Here is a 17,972-nt window from a genome sequence, read left to right as displayed (position 1 = left end):
ACCTTCTAGTAAAAATTATATATTTATTCATAGGAGACTTGGAATTCAGTTTCACTTGTTTTGTTGGAAAAAAGACTTAATAAACTTTCCAAACATATGTGGCACAATTCTTAATTCACTATATAAAACTTAAGAGAAATTTCGTAATTCCTCTCTGCTATTGCTGCCTGGTAGCCTATGCATCTTTAAATAAAAATTAGACAACTTTTCATAAAAAACTTGGAATCAACTACTGTTTATTTCGTTGGAAAGTACATTCAACAAGCTTTTGAATGATATATAATAATCATAGTAATATTTTATCTCTTAATATAGAATTTTTTTTTAATCCACCATTGCAAACACCATATTTCATATGAAACAAAATTGTTTCCTTTCTACCCTCATGCAATTTCTGTTTTCTATTTTTAGAATCATAAAATCACATTACTAAATCTTCTTAACACTTCATTATGAACTAATTAAAGTCCAACTGAATTGCCCAAACCTATCTTGAGCAATAATGGATATATAAGGTTTTTAGGTTTCTCGATTACAAGTTAAACTTCAAAATTCAACAATCAAAAACTATTTCTCCAAAATTGAAGGAGGATATTTACTCATCTTCGGAGGACAAATCCTTTTGTTGATTTCATTCTTGACTTTTAACTGAAATCCTTCAACTTGTTTGCTCTCTATAAGGAAGAGAGGAGAAATAAACATTTTCTTTTTTTCAATCAATTGTGGGGCAAACAATTAGTATATGTTAACTCTATTAAAAATTGGGTTATTTGTTATTAAGTCTAATGTATTTTTATTTTTTTATTAAAAAGTCTCTCCACTTATAAAAATACTTTAAATAATCTCTTTTTTTAATATGGGTATTACACCAATGGGCAAGATGGACGATCAGCCACTTTGACGAGTAAAGTGTTAGTTGAGAGTGTGCTATCTTGATGAGTGTGGGGGTTGACTTTGTTGATCAAGTAGTTTAGCGTAACACCTTTCATACCTAAATTGAACATAAAGTTATGAGAAATATATTGCATGTGTTTGAACTAATAATCATCTAACTAACTTCTTTTATCCATCATGCAAAGGAAAATATTAAAATGTTTAATCAAGCTGCAACTAGAAATATTGCAAACGGTGACATATTACTGAATCCGCAATGTGATGTTGACCACAGAAAATTTCAGCCCAAGAAACAAAGTTCCCTTCCCTTCACGTAGACATAACAAGTTAACAACTAGACATGTTTGGACTTTGACAAATGCTCGATCTTTTGGTACTATAGTCATCCCTCACTAATTTTTAGCTATAAATGCATGAAGTAAGAAGTCTTCTGTGTCCTCGTTCTAGATCACTAAGCAAGAGATTGAAACAATTAACGCCCTCGAGAAACAGAGATATGGACAGAGGAAATTCGCTTGAGCATACACCAACATGGGCTGTTTCGATTGTTTTTTTGTTTATCCATCTCATATCTTTCACCATAGAAACTGTTCTTCGTTATTTAACAAAGGTATATATACATGCTTGATCAAGCAGATAGAATTAATAGAGAATAATGATCGAGCTGGGTTTTATCTGATGCTAGTGTTTATTTATTTATATCATTCAGATTTTGAAAATAAGGAAAACAAACTCTCTCGACACAGCTTTCGCAAAGATCAAAACAGGTTGGTACAAACCTTGCAATAGAGTATCTACTCTCCATCTATTTTTTTTTTTTTGTGCAGTCTGGTTATTTTATATCCTTGGTAACTTCTACCATAGAGAAAAAAATAATTTGTTTTGCTATTTGATTCAACATTTGACACAGAAATGATGAAAATGGGCTTCATATCGTTTCTTCTTACAATATCAGAAGCACCTATTTCAAAAATATGTCTAACTGAAGCCATAACGAACTCCTTTCTGCCATGCAAAGACCCTGAGGAATTCACCGAACCAGCTCTTTCGACTGCAAAACAAATCCCAGGCTCAGAATGAAATAAAACTCTTTCTGTTAATTATGAAGAAGAAGAATCCTACTCTGAGGCAAGGGTGAGAAATTTTTGATCGTTTATAGTTGAAAGTTGTGGTGCTTTCTACTTTTGAATTAATAACTTGCGTGTTCAACCAAAGTTATATTATATCATGGACGTCTAATTAAGACCTGTTTGTTGGTTGACAATGGCAAAGGGAATGATTTTACTCATCTCAAGGGAAGGAGTCATGCAGCTAAACATCTTCATCTCTGTTTTGGCAGTGTTTCACATCATTTATTGCGTGTTAACAATGTGTCTCGGGCTAGTCAAGGTTCCAAACAAAATCTTAAGTTTCCTTGAGTAATTAATCGTTTTATCTCTATTTTTGGCCTTGTTTCTAACAAACCTGAATATGTTATTAGACAATGCTTCATTTTCAAACCTGTTACCAAGCTTGCTGATATTTGTCACGCAACTCTGAAATATATATTTGTCAATCTTCAAAAACAGGAAATCTATTTGGTCTTGGTTTCGAGGTTGTGGAAGCTCAATTTTGGGCTCTAGTCTTGGTTCTTCTTGGAAGTTATTCCTACTGGTCCAGCAATGATCAATTGACAAATGGATTGGAATATGTGAACATTTTTCCGTCCTCATAGTCAAAGAATATAAATCAGTTTAATAGTAAAAGATTTCTTTTCTTTTGGGTGACAAGATGCCGGGTCAAACAATAAACAAATTAAGGTCATATGTAGTCCATTAACCAAAGCTAGCAGTTCCTTGGAAAAAGTATCTAGAAAATCCGATCAGACTTCTATATGCTTTAGGTTATTTTGCTGACTTGTCTTTGGGGATAAATGGTAATGAATTAGATAATTTAAGCTCTCAGTTTACAGTATTGACATTTTATAACATTTATTGTGAAACAGATGAAGAGATGGAAAGCATGGGAGGAAGAGACAAGAACAGTGGAATATCATATTGCTGAATGGTAGTTACACTTGCATTCCAACTTTCTTAAGGAATTTTTTTTCATTTTGTATCTATTTGACTTCTATCATTAATTCAACATTCCAATTTGAAGTAAATCAGGATCAAGCTGGTTTATGTTAAATTGTAAAATTCAATAAAAAAAAAATTTCACAATCACTTTCATGCCATGAAAGAGCCAAGTTTAAGGTATCAGTCGTTAATTTGGTGTTTTGACATTATGTGACCATCACTTTGGAGTTTATATTTGAATTCTAATAACTTTAGTACCAATAATTAGATGTTGCTGAAAGTGAAGTGTATTGAAGAATTAGAGATCTATCAATTGGCATAGTGTTGGACTGGCTAGTAATACGATTAATCCCCTACAATCTTAAGTAACAAAAAAAAAAGATAAAAACATAGTCACTTGAGTAAAAACATAGTCACTTTAGTCTTATCAGTAGCAGAACATACATCTAGACTTGATAAATATAAAGTGCTAAATATATATTTATATATAAATGGTTGGTTGATCAGTTTTATTAAATGCTAAATAGCTGTTCGAATGAGATGAAAAATGAAATTTTTGGTGTAAAATTTAAAATGCATGTGTGTGGAATGGCAATCGTGTTTTTTTATTCTGTCAATAGAGTCTAATTAATGAAATATTTATTTGTATAGATCCAATGAGGTTCCGTTTCACCCGTCAAAAATCTTTTGGGCAAAGACATTTGAAACAATGGAGCAAACACTTTCTATTGCTTTGGCCAGTAAGTTAAACTATATTTTGTCATCCATATGTGGGTGACAAACAGTAAAAGGCATTTTCTTGGACAATAGTAGTTAAAAGGTGAAAGAAAATCTTCTATGAGGGGCAACATTAACAAAGTAGTTTTCTCTTTGCTTTAGGCTTGTCTCATACGCCAATTCAGTGGCTCAGCCTCAAAAACTGATTACTTCACTCTTCGGAATGCATTCGTCATGGTATATGAGATCTTCTCCACATTGTAAATCAAATTCATGATAAAATGTACAGAAATTCAGGCTTTGCTTTTAAGATCAGGCCAGAGATCCCAATATTCAATGAGCTAACCAGAAGTTCATATCAGATTTGAGCAAGCCTCTTCTTTGAGTAGTCTCCTATAAATAATATTCTGAATCCTTCATAACTCAAAATCTAAACATTCTTGCTTGATCCTCCAGGCCAATGTTGCTGAGGGCAGCAATTTCAACTTCCAAAAGTTTCTTGGAAGAGCTTTTGATCATGATTTCAAGCAAGTGGTTGGAATCAGGTAAAGAATTCTGTCATAGAAATAATTCACGATAAAATTATTGGATCAACATATTCACTTTTACAGAATTTACGATTTGACAAGGGAAATGGTATTATTGGCTACAGCCAGAAAAGCATGCAGAAAGGCTATTGGCATATTGCATAATGCCAAAGAGAAGAAACGTTTTGAACTTGGAATTTAGAAAATAAGAATCTTGTCAATTTGTTTGCAGGTTTTGGATTTGGATCTTCTGCCTTCTTTTCATATTTTTCAATGCTCATGGTAAGGCTTCTTTTGCACCTGAAATTGTTAGGCTAGCTTATATGATAAACAATCGACAGTCTATAAATTAATAAAATAAAATATTTGAGTGGGATGTACTTTGGTTCCTATGCAGGATTTTATAACCATTATTGGTTACCATTTCTTCCTCTAGAGGTATGATCAATCAGCCACTCCATCTTTATCTTTACAAAGGCATGATTAAAGAATTGGGATATTTACTACATTCTACTCTCACATTTTCCGTTGAAGATTATTCTTCTTGTGAGTAAAAAGCTGCGAGTCATCATACCCAAAATGTGTGTGGAGAGTTACAAGAACAGTTCTGTGGTTCGAGGGAGTTTTCTTGTGAAGCCAAATGACGAATTATTCTAGTTTGGTCGACCCAAATGGCTTCTCCATCTACTTCAGCTCGTCCTAATCCAGGTAGAGAATATCAGTAACTAATTTAGTTTATGAGCAACTACAATTTTGATAGTAATAGACGCCAAATGTTTGAAACAGATATATTTTGCAAGAAGACAACGTTTCTATGCAAACGTTAATTGGCTCTGCCAATAGGTCCATATCCCAACACATAGAAGAAACTTTTCAAATGTGATGAAATCCTGAAAACAAAGCTGTTGAATTTGATTGCAGATCTCATTTCAGCTGGCATTCTTTGTCTGGTCATGGGTAGATACCTTTAGTTGGTAAACTCTGGAGTCAGGATCTTTTGACATTCAAAGCTGCCCTCAATAGCAATGATAGTATGAGAATGGCCTCAAATCTTGACCCAATCAAGGAACGGAGGACTTTGTCATAAGGATTGTGATGGGTGTAATTGTGCAGCTACTTTGCGGTTATCTAACCCTGCCTCTTTATGCACTTGTCGCCCAGGTACAAATACAAGAACATTGCATGTCCATCTAAAGTATGGGAGATATTAGAGATTTGGATAAATTACGACCACACTTCCTAAATTTGAGGTGAATATCCTTTTGATCTTAAACTTTAAAAAGTAATATTTTGGTTTCTATATTTTTATGATTATAACGAAATAATCCTTTCATCAACAAAACCGTTAATATAATCGTTAAAATATATAGATATGAACTTATCATTAAATCAAAGATAAAATTATAAAAAAAAGATAATGATAAAACTTTTTTATTTGTTACAGTTATAATAAATATTTACTAAAAAAAGTACTAGTGATTTTGATAATTATATAAAAAATAAAATTACTTTTTTATCTTTAATTTTGTTAGTAAATTTTTTTTAGATTTAGTTTTAAGATAAAAAAAAGTCTATTTCTAGAAAATAAAAATTACCTATTTTTCTTCAAATTTATTTTTTGTTTGTTTAAAGCATACAATTAGATTACACATCATCATAAAATATTTCATCATGTATTTATTATTTATTTTATAATATTTCATCATAATAAAATATTTCTTCAAAAGTCAAGTTTTTTTGGTTATAAAATATTAGTATAAAATTTTCAATGAAATATTATAAATTTCACAATATCACTTATTAATAGAAAATGACAAATTTAATTATTTGAATCGTAATTAAAAATTTTCATGAAGCGAGTCCAACTTGGATGACACTTTCAAATTCTTGCTCAAGATTAAGTTTGACTCCTCATTACACATAAATATTTTATCATTAAAAATTAAAATATTAAAAAATTATTATACTAATATTTTAATAATTTTTAAATATATTTTAAAATATAAATTAAATAAAAATATTTTATTGATAAAATAATAATTTCTTCGAATTAAGTCTAAATCTTAAAATTATATTCAAAACTCAATTCAAATCAAGTTTAACTTGTGGATCGATTTGATAGCTTAATTTATAGGTAAATCTAATTACAACTTAACAAATATTTCTTAAACTATATATATACGTTACAATCCATTTGTAGAAACAGTACAAGAAAACTAGGGTAGTCTTCCACCCAAAGCTTATCCTCTGTGATATGGAGCCCACGTTTTGCGGAGTTAAGATATGCACTACATTTCCTTCACTGAAGTAAGACATTTTATATCTTCCTTCTTCTATTATAATACCAAGAGATGATAGGTTTGAGCCCTTAAACTACAACTTCTTCACAACTGTCAGGTTGTCTCCCTCTAGAATTACTCTCCGAAATCCCATTTCAAATTTAAACGTGGGAGCTTCTACCGCTGCCCTTGCTTCCACCTGAAATGTATCAGTGGCATTCATCAACCTTACCGTAGTAGCTCCCAAAACAGTCCCCGTAGAATCTTTGATGACTACCCCAATCCCTCCCCTTTTGTGCTGGCTGTCAAGTGCTCCGTTGAAGTTAACTTTTACCGTGTCCGAGTCTTGTGGTTTCCACCCTTGTGCAACTGTATCAACCATAAAGGGCTGTGGCTAGGCTGCATTATACTCTGCAACATAATTTCTGATAAACCTCTCCATCTCCGGCAGACTTCTCTCATTTTCTCCATGCGTAACTTTGTTTCGTTCGCCCCATATGGCCCACACAGTTGTTATGAAATCTGCATTTGTTCTCGTGTGACCACACTGCAAATCTGTTTGATCCATTCAACCGTTTCGGTCAAGTTTTTCCCCATGCCTGGTTCAAACCGTATCTGTCTCCATACTTCATCCACCTTTGGCCATTTCTTGATAGCATGAAGGACCGACTCATCTTCTCCCCGCACCTAAAACAAACATTACCCACATTGAGCCCTCATTTATGTAGGCTCTGCATGGTTGGTAGAATGCCCTAATAGCTAAGCTAGACCAGTACTTTGATCTTATTTGGTACGATCGTATTCCAGATCTTTTTCCATTCAATTGGACTGTTGCTCTCTCCTAGGTTGTAGTTAGTATTGTCTTCCTCCTCCTCCGAGAACTTATAGCCACTTCTTACTGTGTAAGCCCCTATATTGTCAAAATGCCACACTCGCATGTCCGGTGAACCCACTCTGCTTACAGGCATTGCACATATAGCATTTGCATCAGCCTCATTGAATGTGTAATATATAACATCCCTTTTCCAGCTTTTTGTCATAGGGTCTATAAGCTCTGCAACTCAACTCTCTGTATCGACATTTGTGCTTGCCCCTTGTGGCATGAAAATGCTGGAGGATGGTATCCACTTGTCCTTCCAGATTTTGATGCTTTGCCTATTGCCAAGTCGCCATCTTAGGCCAGTGTCAACTAGTTCCTTAACACTCTATAAACTTCTCTACGTGAGTGAGGGGTTACTTCTGAGGTTTGCATCCACGTAAGCACAAGTAGGAAAATACTTTGCTTTTAAGACATGCATTGCCAGTGTGTTGGTTGTGTTTGAAGTTTTCACATCCTTGCTTGCCAGGCATTGCCTTGTTGAAGTTCTCCATCTCTTTAAAGCCCATCCCTCCTCTAGCTTTTGGTAGACATAGTGATCTCCATTTTAGCCAATGTATTCCTTCTGTTCCTCTACCTTGTTTCCACCAGTAGCTATTGATAATGCTGTTAATTCCTCTATACAAAGACTTTGGGAGCAAGAAGCAATTCATAGCATAAAAGGGAATTGCTTGAAGAACTGCCTTTATGAAGACTTCCTTTCCACCGTATGACAAGCATCTATTCCCCCATGCACGTAACTTTGCTCTGATATTGTCCTTTATTTCCCTAAAGGCCATGAAGCATCCTCTCCTCACCATTGACGGCAGTCTAAGGTACTTTTCAGGGTTTGCGATTGCTTGAATACCAAACATACTCTGGAGCTCTTCTCTTCATTCACCATTTGTATTTCTGCTGAAGAAAAAAGCTGATTCTAAGACCATTTCAGCTGGCTTGGGCACTATGGATTACACCATCCATATGAGCCTTGTCGAGTAGCGCAAACAAACCCTTACTGCATATTAGAAATAGGTATGGAGACAATGGATCTCCTTATCTAAGGCCTTTTCCCTAGGCAGAACTTGTCAGTAATATAACCATTCACAACAATAGATTAAAAGACTGACTATATACGTCTTATGATAAAAGATATCCATTTAGGTTCAAATCCTAATTTCTCCATCATAACTCTTAGGAAATGCTATTCCACCCTATCATATGCTTTACTCATGTCAACTTTTAAGACAAAAAAACCTATTTGACTTAATCTCTTACTTTTCAAAGAATGCAACAATTCATATGCCACTAGTACATTATCAATTATGAGTTTTCCTAGAACAAACGCACTTTGTAACTCACTAATAACCAGGGAAGTATCAATTTTAACCTATTTGCTAATACTTTGGCAATTATCTTACAAAGAACATTGCATAGACTAATAAGTCCAAATTGAGTAATGTTTTTTGGTTCTTTGGTTTTTGGGATCAAAACAATATTAGTATGGTTTACCTCATTTGTGTTACCTTCCCCATTCATAAAATTTACAGAACTTAAACACATCACTACCCACAACTAGTACTTCTGATAAAATAAAGCAGGCATACCATTTGGACTTGGTGATTTTGTTGGGTGCCTTTGTTTCAGGGCTTTTACTACTTCCTTGACTTTGAACTCAACAACAAGGAGATCATTCATTTCCTTGGTAACCCAGTTCCCAACAACCTCGTTGATTTCATTCATATGGTGACATCCCTAGGATTGGAATAGTTGTCTAAAGCAACTAGTAGCAATATTCTATACCATTTCTTCTTTCTCACACCATACCTCATTGCTATCTTCTAAACCTGTAATGGTGTTGTGTCTCCTCCTGTAAGTTGCCTTTGCATGGAAAAAAGACGTATTATGGTCCTCATCACACAGCCATTCAATACGTGAGCGTTGGGCCCAAAATGTTTCTTCTTTATCCAACATGGCATTTAGTTCCTTCCTTATGCTTACACTCCTCTGCAAACTTTCCTCACCGGCCGATAAGCTCTCAGTTTGTTGTAGATTTTTCTACAGTACATCAATCTAATTAGCTTGCATACTCTGGTATTTAGCTTCATGACATTTTTTAAGATTAATCTTTTGCAGCACATTCTCATGATCGACAGTATTCCAAGCCAATAGAATTTGTTGTTCACACTCATTGTCCTTCGCCCACATTGCCTCAAAATGGAAACTTTTTTTTTTTTTTTCGTCTTCCCTGTAGTTGATTCCCTTCTGTATGAACTAGTATAGACTTGTGGTCTAACACGGGTGCAGGAAGGTGATATACTGCAAACAAAGGAAACCTCTCCCACCATCCTAGGTTTGCCACCGCTCGATCAAGTCTCTCCCTTACATTATGTGTGATGTCATTTCCTCTTTCCCATGTGTACCAGGTACAACTAAAGTCAAGATCTTCAAGTCCAGTGTCTATCAATACATCCCTAAAGTCTTTCATCTACCTTTGTCGTCATGCCCGTCCCCTTGACTTTCCATGCGTCCATATAATCTGGTTAAAGTCTCCTATACAGGGCCATAGTTTACTTGACTAGGTAGCTAGATTTCTCAGTAAATTCCACAGCATCTATGTCCATCACACATCAGCCTCTCCATAAAAACCAATTATACACTAACTTCGTGCTTCCTTATCCTCCACTGCCACCATATCTATGTGGTTCTTTAAATAGCTCACTAGGTTGACTTTGATGTCTTCTTTCTGCATCATTGCCAGGCCCCCACTACTGCCTTCTGAATTCACCCTGTAACATGAACTCATTCAACATTTTCGTCTTATTCTGTCTAGATTATTAACGTGTAGTTTTGTCTCGCTTAGAAATGCTATATAAGGATCTTCTTTCTTCACAACTGTCAAAGGACACGAACTGTCCGTGAGTTCCCAAGCCCTCGGCAGTTCCATACTAAGTATTTCATTGGTTTCGACGGGACTAGTATATAGTCGTCGCCATTTCATCCCTTTCCTCTTGGTTATGTCTTCCATCATACTTAAGTTGCTTATTCTGTGATACTCTATCCTCACAATTCTCTTCTACATCGATGCCCCTATCAGCAGACTTTTTTTTCCTAATAGCAAAATATCGCTGGTTGGTTTCCTCTCCGTAGCACGCGTTTGTTTTTTCCAAATTCCTTTTCCTCACATCCCCATTTTCTCTTTTTCCTATTCATTAGCCCGCGTCACTTCTTTTGCATGTTCTATTATTTTTGTTTTGGTATCCTACTTACCAGCTAATCTTGCACGAGGGTCATTAATAATTTTTCCACTGGCTTTTTCCATCAAATTATTTTTATCTACGTTACTTGCCAGCATATTTGGATTCACTTTACATCTATCTGTTTTTGGGTTAAAGCTTCAAGAGCATTTTGTGTTAAAATTCTTCTCGTCCTCATCTACTAATATTTCGATAATATCAATCCCTGTAATCTCCTAAAATTCTTCCACACTGATTGCTTCCCTTTTTTCCTCCACCTGGTTCTCAACTCAGAATTTTTCGCTTGAAAAAACGATGACAGTTGGCTTCCATTTCGCTTTTGATTGTTATCCTTGTCAGGGAAAGAGGTAGGTTTTTTTAAATTAAATTACCAACGTCTAAAAAACAATCAATTTTGGTAATTGCACACAAATTGCTCTCAATTTCTATTAAATTCAGCAAGCCTTTTAATAGGCTTACAAAATAACTAACACAAGTAAGAAACTTAAACAATTAACAGATAATGAGAAAAGTAGAAAAATAGTAGCTAAATATTAGGAATCACCTAACCACAATCAAAAATTAACTACTAACTATATCCTAAGAACTCGAACATTAAGCCCAAATGTAAACTAAATTTTAGATCGCACTTCAACACTCTCTCTTGATTCAAAATCATATACTTCAAAACGTAATCTGAAATAGAAAATTTTCTCTCTTGAAAATGCTTTGATGAGAAGATCTGCTAGCTGCTCATTTGTTCCACAATGCTTTATTTTGATTATGCTATCTGCAACTAAGACATGAATAAAATGAAAGCGAATGCAGATGTGTTTTGTTTTCCCATGAAATGCCTAATTCTTTGTCATAGCAATTGTTGACTTATTATCATAAAAATGTTTAGTTGCTCTAACTTGAACCTGACAAAGATCTACAAAAGTCTTCTAATCCAAATTGCTTGACAAATTGCTGCTACATACTCAGTTTCTGAAGATCCAAGAGTGAAAACACTTGTCGAGCTACTCTTTCTATCATCCAACAAACTTGCCCAATCACTAATTGTGAATCCATATAACTTAAGTTTGTAATTTGCCAATACCAAATCCCAAAATCACTAGTTCTAGCAATATAATTTAAGATTCTTTTTATTGCTCCAAGATGATATTTTGTGGGACTTTGCATAAACCTAGAGATTACACCAACAGAAAATGCAATATCTGGTCTAGTATGGGTCAAATAAATCAAACCTCCTAATAAGCTTCTAAAAGTCTTTGCATCAGCATTTTCTGAACCACCTTCAAGTTGCAACTTCTCATTCATGTTCATGGTTATGGTAGTTAGATTGTAATTGAGCAAATTAAATCTTTTAAGTAGATCCATTGCATACTTCCTTTAGGAAATAAAAATTCTATCATTGTCTTACTTCACCTCAAGCCCCAAAAAATAATACAACAAACACATGTCAGACATCTCAAATTCTTTCATCATGTTAGATTTAAATTCAGCAACAAGAGAATCACATAAGCCCATATAAATAATATCATCAACATAAAGGCAAACAATTATAAGATTATCTCTTCCTTACTTTTTCACATAAAGAGTAGGTTCATATTTACTCATTGTGAAACCATTGTGACAAAAATAACCATCAATCTTACTATACCATGCTCGTGGTGCTTGCTTCAACCCATAAAGTGCCTTATTTAGCTTGTACACATTTGTCTCTTTACCTTTGATCACAAACCCTACATACACTTCTTCTTTCAAGTCTCTACTTTAAAATGCAGATTGACATCAAATTGATAAGCAGGCCAATAAAGTTGAACAGCCAAGGCTAAAATAATTCTCATAGTTTCAAATCGAGTAATAGGAGAAAAAGTTTCTTTGAAATCAATATCTTGTTGCTGCGAGTATCCTTTCGTCACCAAATAGGCTTTGTGCTTTTGTATGGTTTCATCAGCATGATACTTCGTTTTGAACACCCATTTGAGGTTAATTGCATTTTTGCCTTTTGATAGATCTACCATCTCTCATATTTCATTCTTTTAGATTGCCATCATTTATTCTTGCATTGCATTTTGTCATTTTTCTTGGTTTGCTACTTCTTCAAAAGTTGTAGAATCCGAAACAATGAGAGCCAATTGATAAGTTTCATAAATATCCTTCAAAGATTTAAACTTTCTTAGAGGTGTTTCATCTAATAATTCTTTTAAGAAAGGTAAACTACTGTGTCCTGAGGTTTGAGGTGAAAAGTGCAATAAGGAAACCCTTGAATAAGAACTAACTGGAAAGTTCATAGGGGTTGATTCAACACCTTTATTTGTTGCATTCTTACTTGGATTCTCACTTTCACTTGAAATTAAAATTTGAGTTGTCTCGTTTATAATATTTCACTCCTAATTTGTATCTTTATCAAAGACCATATTTTTGTTAATAATCACCTTACCACTAAAAGGATTATATAGATGATATGCTTTGGATTGAGTGCAATATCCCACAAAAAGCATTTTTCAGATTTTTTCTCAAGTTTGTGACGCAATTGAGAATTAACCAAAGCATATACAACACAACCAAAAATCCTTAAGTGGTTTACTATCGGCCTTTACCTCTCCAAGCTTCATAAGGTATCTGATTGAGGACTACTTTTGTAGAAGAAAGATTCAGTAAGTAAACAGTAGTTGACATAGCTTCAACCCAAAAATGATTTGATAGTCCTCTCGTTTGCAACAAGTTTCTAGCTATTTCTATAAAAGTATGATTTTTTCTTTCAACTACACCATTTTGCTCTAGAGTGTAGGGTGTAGTCAACTCCCTGTGAATGCCATTTTTCTCAAAAAAAAAAAAAAGATTAAACTCATTAGATAAAAATTCTCCTTTTCCATCAATGCAAAAAGTCTTTATGAAAGCTCCACTTTACTTTTTCACAAGAGCCTTGAATTTGCTAAAACTCTCAAAAGTCCCTGACTTGTTGGTTAGAAAATAAACCTAACTTATTTGACCACAATTATCAGTAAAGAGCAACATGACCATCTAATTATAAAAACTTTCTTGGTTGTTTCCCATAAATACATATTTTACTAAATCAAGAGATCCAATTTGAGTCAATCCAAAACCATACATTTCTTACTTAGTAACTATAAGCCTTTAATATTAAGATGTCTATATCGCAGATGCCACAATTTCGATTCATCCTTCCTACTAACAATAAAAGCTTGCTTTTTCACATTAAAAATTTTAAATGGAAACATCGTGTTTTCTATCATATGCACATTCACCATAGGTTACCCAAGTTAATATCACATACTCTATTTTCTAACACAATTGCACATCTACTAGCCATTAGTGTCCAAGACTCAACAAACTATATGCCAAATTAGGGGAAAAAAAAGACATCAGAAAGTAATTTTATTTTACCATTTGTTATCCCTAAGTCTAACTTGCAACTTTTATGACTCATCAAGATCTTTAAATAGTGATCTATTATGGGTTATATGGTTTAAGCACCCACTATCCACAAATCAAAAATCATTTGAAACTTCATTAGTACGTAAATAAGCCATGAATAACTTACTTATTTTGCTTTCTTCCTCTACATAGCTCACTTCGTTCTAACAATTTATCGTTACATGTCCAAATTTCTTACAATTGTAACACTAGACAATGCTTTTGTTCCTTTTTTTTCATAGTAGACTGCCTCTCTTGTCCATCAAAATAGCCTCTTCCTCCACCTCTACCACATCCTTTTTCACAAAAGCCTACTTTGTCATGTCACATTTCCTTTCCTTTCTAGTTTCCTCCCTTTTCACTTAAAATGTCTTTTCATCAGTCTTCTCTTGTGATCTGTTTAGCCTTACCTCATGAGTTTGCAAAGAACTCATTAGTTCATTAAAGGAAAAAATAGACAAATTTTTAGACTCTTTTATTATAGCAACTATATGATCAAACTTTGGAACTAGGTTTTGTAAAACTTTGGAAGCAACAGTCTCATCAGTAATCTTATCACCATAAGATCTCAAATGAGTAACAATAGAAATTACTCTACAAAGAAAATCTTGCATTGTAAGTTTCAAACTCATGCCAAAGAGTTTAAGTTTCACATCAATGACTTTTGAAGAGCCTTAAAACTTTTTCTGCAAGGTTTCCCAAGCTTCCTTTAAAGTGTTGGCTGCTACAATCTTAGAGAAAAGTATCTTATAAACTGCCTGCTGAATGATAAATAGGGCTTTGGAATCTTTTTTCTTGTTGTCTTTCAACCGTCATTCATTGTTATCATTCTTGTCATATCTGGTTTCTACAAAATCTCAAAGATCTTGAGATTTGACATCTTGACTCTCTAACACGGGAATGAGAGGTTGGGCTACATTTGAATTGCCATTAACTATCATCATTGATAATTAGTGGATACAAAAAATGGGTAGGGATCTTAAGGCTCTAATACCAACAATTTATTATGAGGTAAGTTTTCTAAAATTAAATCACCTACGCCAAAGAAAGAATTAATTTTGGATAATTGCACATAAATTGCTCTCAATTTTTATTAAATTCAACTAGTCTTTTAATAGGCTTATAAGATAACTAACATAGTAAAAAAGCTTAAACAGTTAACAAATAATGAGAAAAGTGGAGAAATAGTGGCTGAATATTAGAAATCACCCAACCACGTAAAAGAATTAACTACCAACTATATCCTAAGAACCTAGACATTAAGCTCAGTTGTAAACTAAATTTTGGATCACTCTTCAACAATCCCTAGTATGCCCTTCCTTTTTGCAATCTTCCTCTGCCACCTTCCACCGTCTATCATTTCTAGCCACCTTAGTTGCATTGCCATCCTTCCATGTGAAGGCTTGTCCTGTCCTTTTGGTCAGGAATCTTATGTTGTCCCTAAAGCTTTTAAATCTCTTTTTAACAGGTGACGCACGTAACCAAACTCCATACTGCTTTTCCACCTCCACCACTGAATCTGTTTCATCGAGTCTATTACACTTTAATTCTGCGTGTCCTAATAGACCACATGTGTAGCAAAAATCAAGCAATCTCTCGTATTTGAGTTGACCACGTAAGTCTGCCCTTCCTCCCTTTTGAGACAATGTCACACATCTCTTTCGAGGTTTCCTAACATCTATCTCCACTCTAATTCTAAAAAAATTCCCCATCCAGAATAATCTTTACTCATGTCAGTGTCTTTCAATTCTCCAATCTTTCGGCCTATACACTTTCTCAGCTTCCTTGCTTGTCCACTTCATCGGCAAGTTATAGATTTTAACCCAGAAAAGTTGTTGTGTTGAATACATAGTCAAATGACCTTAAGTCTCCATCATAGTCTCAAAACAAGAACAGATGTTTATTAAAAGACCATGGAGCCCTATCTAGTATTCTTGTTTTATTTTTTTTTCCCAAACTTGAACAGGAACAAATTTGTATCTAATAAATTGATTTGTATTTCCCTCGCTAGTTTCCAATCACTGTGAAAGTACCAAGCGTGGCATCTCTGTTGAAGTGTGGGCTGGTGAAAAGTTTTCCAACTAATCAATTATCTTCCTCTAATGGCCCTTATTTGGCTTCCTATACAGTTATCTCAACACGGTCCTTCTCTTCCTCTGTAAGGGTTAGACTTCCTCACACCTCCTCTAGATCATCCGCCATCCTACTAAGAAAACTGTTCACCACTAGTTACAGAATCCAAACTACACCCCCAAAGTCGTCCCCACGGATCTTGATGGTTGAAATCGAGCTGTAAACTAAAACCCTGGAACTAGACTCCTCCTAGAGAGAGAAACCCAAAGAGACTGATAAAACTTACCTTTTCTTGAACAAAATATTACTTGATTTAAAATTAGCATTACCAAACTAACAATAAAGATACATAAGAATTAATATCCATAGAAATAAATTAAGAAAATAAATTTTATCGAATTTTTATTTTCTTAATTATTTTTTTATATCAACATAAATTTATCATATTATCAATTCATTATCCTATTTTATAAAATTTTTTTTATCTTTTCATTTACACTCCACCCACGACTAACAAAAATATTATTTCATTGTGACCATCAAAATATAAGAACCAATACGTTACTTTCTAAAATTTAGAGACCAAAATATTTGCCTCAAAATTTAGAGACCAGCAAAGTAATTTATCCTAAAAATTTTTATGAAACTTGAATTACAGGCCATACTTAGGAGCCTAGAGCTGAGAATGCTTTCCATTCATTAGTCTACCCCCACCAAAATTCAAAAGTTGTTTCATTCTTGATTTATGGTACTTGACATAGAAGAAATCCTGGAAGAGGACTTTACTAAGATGGTCCCAAAAAAAATGATCTATCATGGTTGACGAGCATGGAAAATTTACGCTCCTAGATTAATTCCACAGATAGAACAAGTTATTCATCCTGTTTAGAACCAGAGTAAAAGATATAAAAGAAATGCTCTTCATGTGGTTATGGTTTATGGAAGGATAGCCTAATATATATGTAACCTTTGAATGTCTGACCGAAAACAGCCTTGCCAAAAAAAGAAAAAGGATTATATTTAGGAATAATGTTATGCATGATTCAAGTAGAGTCACATTATTTTCCCCCTCCTGGGACAAAATACTGTTGCAGCTGGGTTCTAGAATGAACAGCGCAATATTCACGTGTAGTGTAGCTAGAGGCCTAAAAAGTTGGCACCATAAAGCAAAAGTCAGTCTTTCCAGGGGTGAACCTACTTCAACCAAAAACTTAGCAAACTCCTCACTTCCTGATACCATTAATTCATCAGTCATGAATGCAGAAAATGAACATTCCCTGCTCTCAGCCATAAGCTATCCTTGCAATGAGATTGTAGACACCACAATCTATCTTGGGGTCTATAAGATTAATTTTAGTAATTAAAAAAATATGAAAAAATTGAAAAAGGAGAAATGGTTGAATTTGGGTAGGACTGAATTGAGGAGTTTTAGTTGGATTAAAGCTTGGAGTTAAAACTCAAAAGAGATTGAAATCCCATCTGGTTTTAGGGCTCTCAGATTTTACCCTATAAATATTCATAGATCAGAGGTAAAGAAACACACACGAAACATAAAGAAAATAGAAGGCAAAAGCAAAGAAAAAGTGCTAAGGCAATCCTAGGATTTTTAGATTTTTTTGAAATTTTGGTAGTTTTTTTTTTTTTTTGAAAAAATTTCAGATTTTGGTGAATTTTTTTGCAAAATTCATATTTTTCGACTTGTTTTTCAATTTCCAATAGTTTTTTCTAGTTTTTGATAGAATATTCAACCAGATTCTGGGTTGTTAGAGAGAGAGGAAGAGAAAAGGGGGAGAAGAGAGAGAGGGAAAAAGGGGATCCACTGAAAAGGCTGAGATTTTAGCCTTATATATCCTGCTAAAACGACATTGTTTTGAAGTTTAATAAATCCTAAG

The 17,972-nt window shown here is 34.0% G+C and overlaps 1 pseudogene; it reads left to right on the top strand.

Moving 5' to 3' along the window:
• The first annotated feature begins 1,303 nt into the window (after positions 1-1,303).
• Positions 1,304-6,506, top strand: LOC111308138 (MLO-like protein 12; annotated as a pseudogene).
• Positions 6,507-17,972: the final 11,466 nt, after the last annotated feature.

Source organism: Durio zibethinus, chromosome 2 (genome assembly GCF_047325235.1).
Source record: "Durio zibethinus cultivar Kanyao isolate XHJ-2024 chromosome 2, ASM4732523v1, whole genome shotgun sequence".
In the NCBI taxonomy this organism is placed as follows: Eukaryota; Viridiplantae; Streptophyta; class Magnoliopsida; order Malvales; family Malvaceae; genus Durio; species Durio zibethinus.
This window is presented reverse-complemented; position numbering and strand designations above follow the sequence as displayed.